This window comes from Talpa europaea (assembly GCF_964194135.1).
Source record: "Talpa europaea genome assembly, chromosome: 5".
Taxonomy (NCBI): domain Eukaryota; kingdom Metazoa; phylum Chordata; class Mammalia; order Eulipotyphla; family Talpidae; genus Talpa; species Talpa europaea.
Window position 1 is genome coordinate 19,624,141 of NC_140071.1, and position 10,831 is coordinate 19,634,971.

Consider the following 10,831-nt stretch of genomic DNA (forward strand, 5'->3'; position numbering starts at 1 on the left):
GCCACATTGAATAATCACATTTCATTGTAATTGGCTCAATAATCCTTAATAAAAATTTTTCACAAACTCTTTATAGATAGGAAGATAGATCCATATACAAGAGTTTCTGACTGCTATATTACATAGTATTTGCTTTGTCATTGCTCAGTCAATGACAACACACAGAGGTTGGCCCTTAAGATAGGCTCCAAAAGTTAAGATTTGTTTTCACTTGAAAATAGTGTCAGTTGGCTAATAATATCAGTCTCTTAATCAGGTTAGTATCATTCAGAAAATGGTTTTCAAATGCTATAACCCATAGCATTTGGTTAATATTGACCTACCCATGAAATAGGAATTGCAATCCCTGAGTTTATCTGAGTTAGGGAATAGACTTTTGAAGTGAAAACTCTGTTCATGGCAATATGAGTACAGGCTCTCCTCCCATGTCATAATCAGACGTGATAGACTGAAGCCTGGAAAGAACCACTGTCATCATGTACCTTTACACTGAACCAACTGCCTGGCTCTGACATGCCCCAATGCCCTGGGCAATGCTGTATTAACCATCTATTTGGTTGTAAAATGTGGTAAAAATATGGAAGTATATACACTTGAAGATACATGACATCATGAATTCAACATAATTCCAAACAAAATCCCCCTGAGCTTTGTAGAAACTTGGCAAGCTGATTCTAAAATCTATATGAAAAAGCAAAGAGCCAAGAATAGACAAAACACTCAGAAGGAAGAACCATCAGGGAGAACTTGTCTTCCAAATGTTTAACTTACTCTAGGGCTAAAGCGATTAAAATTGCGTGATACTAATGGGAAAGTATATAGGTGGACTAATGCGGTAGAATATTGAGGTTATGTGCACAGATATCTGTTAGTTTGTTTTTTTTTTTGCCTAAAGTTGACATTTGCAGATACCTGGGGGAAACATGAGTTTTTGCAATCTATAGATATGGGGAAAATAATGGCCTATAGGTTTAAAAAAAAATTGAATACCTCACACCATACCTAAAAGCCAAATTTTAGCACATTAAAAACTTAAAAGTAAAAGTAGAATTATAAAATGTTCTAATTAGTGTAGGGGAATCATTTTATGATTTTCTGGTTATAGATATTTCTTTGAAAAAAATGTGCTAAAAATTAATTGGTTCGTAAACTGAGATGAACTATACTAAAATTAAGTGTTTATGTTCCTTAAAACACACCACAATGAAAGTGAAAAGTCAAATCAGAAACTGGAAGAAGGTGTTTGCAACACAAAGGATTAATCTCTGTAACATAAAAAGATTTCCATAAATCAATAAGAAAAAGACAATGGAACTGATCAATGGACAAAGTGATAGATATGTATTTCACACAAAAAGAGAAAGAAGTGGACAAATAAGCATGGAAAATGCTCAGTCTTATTTAAAATTAGGAAAAATAACAAACTACAACGATCAGATGCTATTTTCTACTTATCAGACACATAAGAATCCTGGCAATACCCAATGTTATGGGAACTGTCCAGCAATAGGTACAACATTTTGGAAAATAATTTCATTTCACTTAGTAAATCGGACAAGTAGCTAAACTCTCTGACCTAATAATTCCACTGAAAGTTATAGCCCCTAGCGAAACTCTTGCATGTATACTCGGAGACAAGTAAAAGGATGTTTCCACCAACACTGGTTTTTTTGTAATTGGAAAAAATACTGAAACCAGAACAAATGTTAATAAACAATAGAACAAATAAATTGTTGTGCACTCACAATGAATGCATCAGTGAAAAATAAAAAAAACTACAGGGCCTCCCCGGTGGCGCAGTGGTTGAGTACCATGCTGCGAAGCTGTCCTCAGCCTCTGCAGCACTGGTTCGATTGATTCCCCACCAGCCAGAGCGAACCCCACATGGTTCTTCTTCTCCTGCCTCGCCTGCTGCTCCTCTCAGCAGTGTATTTCGGTCGTCCGCCTGTTCTGCTCCACGCTCTGTCTCTGGTGAATCCTCTCACCCTCCCGTGCCTCTGGCCTGTACACCAGTTCTTGTATAAAATAAATAAATCTTCAAAAAAAATAAAAATAAAAAACTACACTCAACACAGATGGAATCCCAAGAGAAAATGCTGAGCATAAATTCAAGTAATAGTAGAATATATGCAGAATGGTTTCATTTATATAATATTCAAGTACATGTAAAGTACATGTAAAACTCAAGTACATTTACAAGTACATGTAAAACTAAATAACACATTCATTGGGGGTGTAAATATATGAGGTCAAACTATAAAGAAAAGCAAAGGAATGATGAATAAAAAGAAAATCTGTGTGGTTAGTTACCTCTAATGGGGAAGAGATCTGGAAGGGCATTTTAAAAGATTCCAAAATAACGGCCAGACATCTTAAAGTAGACAAGAATTTCTGAATGTGTTATTATTTAACCACCACCCCCATAAGTTTAAGTTTTATATTTAGAAATAACTTTATGTTCACACAGAACTTTCAAAAAAAGCAGAGTGTGTTCCTATGTACCTTATTCAGCTTCCCCCAATGATATCTTACAGATACCTAGTTCAGTTATCCAAACCAGGAAACTGACTTGGTATAAACTGCAGACCTTACTCAGATTTCACTGATTTTACATGGATTGTGTGTGTGTGTGTTTGTAGATATTTGTATGGGGGGTATGTATGTGGATTATGTACAGTTCTGAGTAGGGTTTTTTTTTTTTAAGATTTATTTATGTATTTATTTATACAAGCACTGGGTACAGTCAGAAGCGCGGGAGGGTGAGAGAATTCACCAGAGCCAGAGCGAGGAGCAGAGCAGGCAGAAGGACCGAAGTACACTGCTGAGGGGAGCAGCGGGCGGCAGGAGAGGTCTGCGCGCCATGTGGGACCCTCCTCTGGTGTCCGGGGAGCAGCCAGGGATGGAACCGGCGCTGCAGAGGCTGTGGGCAGTTTCTCAACCCAGTGCTCAACCACTGCACCACCGGGGAGGCCCAGTTCTAAGTAGTTTTATCTCATGTATAGACTTACAGTCACTACTAAAACCAATATACTGAACTATTGTATCAACACAAACTTCCTGCCTGACACTTAAGAGTCTGATGCTTTCCCATACCCTAACCTCCAACTGCAACCAGGTATATTTACCACTGTTATTTTGTTACCTTGTACATACAATGAACATTCTTTTGTAGCTATGTAATACTTTTTTAAAAATTCACCTACAGCAAGGAAAAATGTTTAGACATCACATTTATATATACTAAGTATTTTTTCTTTGTGTTTCACTAGTTGAAATGTATGTTGGAACTACATGATGACCCCAACTTCACCCCCCTCACCTCTCCTAAGGGACCAAGGGAAAATATCTGTACAGGTTTTTCTCCTCTTTATAAGCTCATCTAAGAATAAAAAGACGCCCTGTCTTCCGGAATCTGCCCCCACCTCCTTGACCTTAGGCCACTGTGAAAGGAAGCAATCTGTGTGTCTCAGAAAAATAGTCAGCCCAGTGTTGGGGAATTGGCAGATACACTGAGTCATTTGCTCTAGACTAACAGCCTGACGAGTCACGATTTGCAGTTTGCACGCCCTCCTGCCAGGCCGGCATCCCTGCAGCAGAGCCCCTGAGAGATGAGGACCCCAGGTGTCTGGCTGCTCCAGCCTCAGCCAGTGTGGGATGTAACCATATGGTCTAATCCACCTGAACCTTCTGCCAACATCTCCTTTCCTGAAATCCACCCCATCTGTTTTTTTCACAAGCCTCCTTTTCTTCCATCCAGCTTCCAGGGATAAAACCTTCCCCTACCCTGTGTGTTTTTATTTAAGGTGATTCCCAATGCCAGCTGCTTCTTTCAAACCTGGTTCAAAACAGGCTTCACTCCCTCCCTCTTTACCATCCCCCTCCTCACCCCCAGGTTCTACTTTCTAGTTGAGGTATGTTTTGTCTTGCTTTGTTTCCATTTTACAGCGCTCAACTAGGCATGTACAGACAGACCCTGTTTTGCCAACATCAGTCAGTTCTTGGAATCTTCCTCATAAAGGGAGTCATATTACCTTTTAAGAACAATGCCATAATTGGAGGTTACATTCCTGAAGAAAACCCAACCACTATTAAAGGAGTTTATTAAAGTAGATACCTTAGTACATCATTGCGTGAAAGGGCTTGCGGACAAATCTGAGAAGCACTGGATTTGATCCCCAGTCCCTGCCCTGCAAGGATATTCAGATCTTTATTATGTGACCCACAGAACATTTGTGGGGGGAAAGCGGAGGTTTTTATGATCAGGCTTCTTGACTGTAGAACAGCCACTGAATTAAAACATATATATGACAACAACATATCATTTTACCCCCCAATTCCTATAAAACAAATGAAACCAGGCTCCCCGTAGGATTAATGATTCTCATGCTCTCCAGATGCCCCCTGCATCTCTAAGAGTGGGCTCCCTTGCTCATCATTCAAATGTCTTCCATGAAGTTTGGTCCCAAATGCACTTCCCAGTAAATGAGTTCCAGATAACTCAACCTGTGGCAAGAGTGAAATAACTCTACAGATCTGATAAGGAGGAGGAAGCCCCTCTCTCCATGTGATTTCCAGTTTTTCAAAGGCAGTTAGTTTCAACTCCTTGGATTTATTCTTGGCATATCTCTGAAAAATAAGCTCATGTTGATATTTTTTGGTAGCTCTGTTTCCTCTATGGAGACTGAAGATAGTGCTTTTCCCCCACACATATATGCATGCCCACACATATATGCATGCACGCGCACACACACACACACACAGGGTATGCGTCCCATTCACCCATGGTTACAGTAAAGTTAGAATCAATACTCAGTAAATACATTATGTGGCTATACATAAATGGTAAAGCTCAGCAATGTTACATAATATGATTGCTTTTTCCACTAACATTTTCCCCTAAAGTTAATATTTCTTGTTTTTCCATGTTCATTTTCTATGTGCTTATTACTAATTTATTTCCAAACACTTCTCCTGTAAATCTCTTCTTGATGTATTAAAACCAAGTAAGTGCTCAATTTCACTTTCTTGAATATATCTCCTAGAACCTTCTGGCCTGCTATTATCTGTCTCCTAATTGTTTTCCTGGAATTTTCCTGCCCCATCATTTTGGAGGTTTTCAACCTTTCTTGCACTGAGCTTTTGTTTTTCCTTTTTGTTGGTTTATTTCTGTGTTTTGGTGGAGGACACCATTCAGTCAGTAGACAAAGACAAGGAAATTAACTAGAAGAGCAAACAGAGAAACCAGCTGCCTTTATATATTATTCTTTCTCCTTTTAGACACAAACAGTAACCTGTTACAGAGTTTCATACTTTGCTTTACTCACAGTTTATATCTTGAAGACATTTTCATATTAGCACACACTTTCCACACTATAATATTCCATTTTGTGGCTGCGCAATAATTTAACTAGTGCCCTACTTATAAACATTTATATTTTTCCCTGGCTCTTGTGCAATTGCAATGCCACAGTTGATACTACTTGAACATATGTTATTTGCATCTGTATAAAGATGATAAATTCCACCAAAGTCAAGTCACTGGGGAATTGAGTATAAATATACTGCCAAATTGCCCTCTATAAGGCTTTTTGAATTTGTACTCTTAACCAAAATACACAAAAGACCTGTATTCCTACAGCCTAGCCAATATAAAATGTTATTGTATGTTTGGACATTTGTTAATCATTTAACTTTTAAACCTGACATTTTGTGGTATTGTCAAATTTTAAGTGGTGTGAGTATGAACTTATTACATCAAATATCTTAATAATGTGCTTTCACAATGTGTATCGGCAGAATAGAACAGCAATAGGTCCAAATTTCATGAGATTTTTTGAGTATGATTGAAGAAGCAGCACATTGGACACAAGGTAAACACTCAGTAATTGCTAGTGATTAGATACTTGATACTCAAAAGAATGAAAAAATGGTGGATTTGCCCTCTGAAATGAAAAAATGAACTCATTTTAATAGGAAAATCAGCTGACAAATAGATGGGCTATTAAGAGTGTCAGAGAATATATTTCTATATTTTATATAAAATACTAAAAGGGGGCCTCCCCGGTGGCGCAGCGGTTGAGCGCTGGGTTGCGAAGCTGCCTGCAGCCTCTGCAGCGCCGGTTCGATCCCCGGCTGCTCCCCAGCCACTGGAGGAGGGTCCCACATGGCGCGCAGACCTCTCCTGCCGCCCGCTGCTCCCCTCAGCGGTGTACTTCGGTCCTTCCTCCTGCTCTGCTCCCCGCTCTGGCTCTGGTGAATTCTCTCACCCTCCCACGCTTCTGACTGTACCCAGTGCTTGTGTAAATGAATAAATAAATCTTTAAAAACAAACAAACAAACAAACAAAAATACTAAAAGGGTATTGTTTTGCATATTCTTTTAGTGTAAAACAATATATAATAAAAATATACCAGTGTTCAATCCTTGTGTCAACTCGACTCTTTCAGTTGTTCAAAATGTCTCAAGGACAATAAAAAAGTAGACTACCAGGCTAGAGGTGGGAGATGACTAGGAGCAGCACAGAGGTTTTTAGGTGAGTGAAAATACTCTATATGATACTAAAATGGTGGATACATGCCATTACATGTTTGCCCCACCCCACAGAATGTACAACACCCACGAGTGAGCCATATGCAAACTATGGACTTTGGGTGATTATAAAGTGTCCAAGTACATTCACTGATTGTAGCAAATGTACCCCCCTAGTGGGGGGTATTTATGAGGGACACTCTGCACTCGTGGGGGCAGATTTTAAGGTGTCCAGGAAACCTCTGTGATGTCCTATTTATTTTGCTGTGAATCAAAAGTTGCTTTAAAAAAGTAAGCCTGAAAGAATTGTCAAAGGGACTGAGCTGCTGGCCGGCTGCCCATTCCCACCCCCGCCCCCCCAAAACAAATGATAAGCCACATCATCCACATCACACAGATTTGAGCGGCCAAACCAGCAGTGTGCGAATCCTCTCAACTTCAGGTCTGAGTGGGGACAGGTGAGAAGTGACTCAGGAGCACTGATAAGCGACAGGATTGTAAGTTACCCCTGGGAACAGGGCTAGAGCAGCTCTCTCCCCCCCTGCTGAAAACCTGGGCACCTAGGAAGGAGCCTGGAGTCCCCTTTGTGCTAGCTTATATTTTTGTAACAATTTGGGCAAGTTTTCATTTCTCTGCCTCGCTTTAGATGTCTTTTCTTGAAACCTGGCCTGGTTCTAATATTCCTATTATAAAGGAACATTTTCCACACAGGGCCCACTTGCCTAGGAGAATCAAAACTGACAAATGTGTTTGAACATGACAGGCTCTAACCAGCTGAAGCCGGGAGGTCATCATCAACTTTACTGGACCAGGCTGAAGACACTGTTTCAACAAACGAACAATAGGACTTGTGTTAACCAACTTTGCTCAGCCCTGCGGACTTGTGCTACGCTGTGTGCCAGCTTTCACTGTTTAATTAGCATCATTACTCTGAGTCATCGTCCTCTCACTGTCCCTATAAGCAAGCAGACACTCCCCATCAGAGCACCCAGAGAATCCTTCACTGGTGTCTGTGTTCTTGTCTGGAAAATTAATAAACACATCTTTGGGGTTTTACAATTGAAGGTAACATTAGAACATGACCTAGGTTTCTGGTCAAATCAGCCTAAATCAACACCTGTATGTGGGACTTTCAATTCTCACCTAAAAGGCTGAGCCATTTCCCCATTTATTGCCAGAATTTATGTTTAGATTATAATAGGGCCTCCCTGGTGTGGTACAAGGGGGTTAAGTCACAGTACTATGAGGCTATCTGCAGCCTCTGCAGCAAGAGTTCGATCCCTGACCAGGGAGCTGACCCACATGGCATAGCAGACCTCTCCTGTCTCACCCACTGTTCCCCTCAGCCGTGTATTTCAGTGGATCTGCGTGTTCTGCTCCCCACTCTCTCTGGTGAATCCTCTCACCCTCCGCATCTCTGGCCTGTACCCCAGTTCTTATATGCATAAATACATCTTTAAAAATAGATAATAACTTTCCTTTGTCAGATATACTGTGGTTCCTCGTGAAATTCAGTTCTAAACGTCTTTTTTTTTTTTAGAAAAAGCAATCTAAAACAAATTTAAACCATGCGAAAACAATCCATTTTATAGATGAAGAATGCCAAGACATACTTAGTGACAAAGTCAGCAGAGTTTCCAGCACGGAGGCATGAAAACTGAAATTATATTTGGAGTAAAGTAATTTACCCCGCGGTGGCTGGCATGAAGCAGCCCGCAAAGAGCCAAGGGGCAGCAGCTGGAAGCATCGCTTCTTGATGAAGCTCTCCCGCCAGTGTGGATGCTCTGGTTTGTGGAGCCGCCGAGACGGCAGGTACACAAGCAGCCAGCACCTCCTAGCTGAGCATGGGAAGTCATCTTTGCAAAGCACTCAAGGGTGCCAAGGTGCCAGGCAAGCTGAGCCCAGAGGGCGCAGATGCGAGTCCCACACACCATCACCCCCCGTGCCGCTAAGTCACGCTTGTCTCTGCCTCTCTGCAGCAGACGGGCCTGCTCTGTGCTCCTGGCTTGAAGCAGTGAGGCTGGTTCTGCCCAGGGAGCCCACCTGGCCTTCTTGGCAGTGGCTGCAGGTTTGAGCGCAAGGACCCTGCCTGGCCACGTACTCCAAGCAAACTGGAAACTTGGGCAATTTTGGGTTAAAAAAAGATCATTTGAAAAGCGATACCTTTTCTGACCCACGTGATTGTCTCAGAGACAACGCATGGCGGAACCACGCTTCTGTCCAATGGAAACCAGGGTAACCAGCGGAGCGGCCTTCAAGAATCAACCTGTGTGTGTCATTCCAGTGCCAGGGCAGGCTCGCTGTCGAGTCAGCAGATGGAAATAGAGACCCGGAGCCCCTGTAGATTTTTCAGGCTTTTAACGCTCTCTGGGGGCGACAGGTACACAGCCTCACCAGGTGGGGAGCTTAGCACACGTGGAGGCAGGCAGGGCAAATCTGCGCTTTCTCTAGCCTCTGTCTGGCGTTCTCAGTCTCGTATCGTCTGGAGGTCTCGCCTCAGACTGGTCCTTACACAGTCGTGCTGCAGCCACTGCCTTTATCCGGCGCCTCCTTGCACAGGTGCGAGCATTTACGCACGCGCACACCCGCGCTCTGCGGGCCCACCTGTCCATCATTCCGGGCGCTCCAGCCCCACGTGCACGCCTCTCCGCCCCCAGATCCACGCTGGCGGTGGGGGTGTAAAAAACGCCTCATTCACTCATTTACCCACAGCCACCATTGATTCTGAGTCATTGTCATCTTCCGTCAAGGCCGCACAAGGATCAAACATAAACATTATACACAAACCTATAAACATCATAAACGACATTACATACAATATTGTACACAAACATAATAAACAACATTGTATACAAACATATAAACAACCCATGTCTCTAGAACTGGCAAACTGATGTCTTGTCCTGCAAAATGAGTGCTGAAGAATTTACCAGAAAGAAAATGATGGTGGTATGCTGTGAGCACGTCAGGAAAGTCTCCCTCCTGAGTTTGCATGGGCGGGGGTGGGAGCCCAGGCAGAGTGAATTGAGTGGTCTAAGGGATGACCTTGACCTTCTAGGAGATAACACACTGATCAGGGTGAGGGGATCCATGTGTGAGGACAAGGGGTGGGCCTGGAAAGGAGGAGGTGGGCACAGGTGTCAAAACCCAAGCAGAGTGAGGGGAGCATTCATGCTGGGGCAGAGGTGGCTATTATTTTTCAATTAGAACAGTTATACATTTATATCAAAGTATTAAAACATGACAAGTCCATCAAACCATTGGTTTCATGGATATTATTACAACAAGGTATCAAGGGTGTGTTTATTTGACCATTAAAAAAAAGTAAGAAACAATGATACACGATAGGGAAAAACTATGAAGATCCGTGGTGACACTGACCTTGGCAAACACTAGTGTTCCCAGCACCCTTCCAATTCTCAGGGCCTTTGTATACATATATACATATATATATTTATATATTTTCTCATGGCATAAATATTTGCTCAAAGCACAAATATTAGCCAATTTACATATAAACTGGGATCAGAATAATGTCTTAGATTCATCCCTTTGGAAGCAGAATCAAATCTGAAACCTCTCCGTGTGTCTAAAGAATACTAGACACACACACTCATATATATTTTGTTCAACAGAGCAAATAAGTAAGTGAGGTCTGCTCCTTTAGAAGGTTTTAGTCTGAACAATTTGGGGCTGGACTCTCCAGCCCTCGCCAATCCTCTCTCTGAAGAAGCCAAGTCAATCTCTTTCACCGTTCCCATTTAATCTCGCCAGCTGGCAGTTATTAAATATCAGGCCATGGTCATCTGCAGGCAGCCTTAGAAGCAGCAGAAACACAGAGAAGAGGCCCCGCAGGCAGCATCCAGAGCCCAAGAGAAATACTCTAAGCCCAAGATTTGTACTGGAAGTTAGAATAGATTTGATTAATTTTTAGAAAATAACACCTCTCCTCCTTCCCCTGGAGGACGAGTACAGTAAGTCCTACTTAATTTCAGTGATATGTTCCTGACATGTGTGACTTTACGCAAAATGATGTATAACAAAACTAAATCACCATAAGATAATTATTGTGAATTCAGTCCCTGTGGCATATCTCAAGTCACAAAAACATCGGCAAACTTCAAATTAAAGACCCCAGACACTTCTAGTATTAAATAGTCCTTGTCTTTGTTCCTCCATTTTGCAACCCATTTCTTCCATTCAGGGTCACTGGGGGCCTAACCTATCCAGAAATGAGGGAGCAATGTGGATCCCAAGTGTGGACAGGACGCCCTTCCATTACAGGCGCCGCATATACACATGC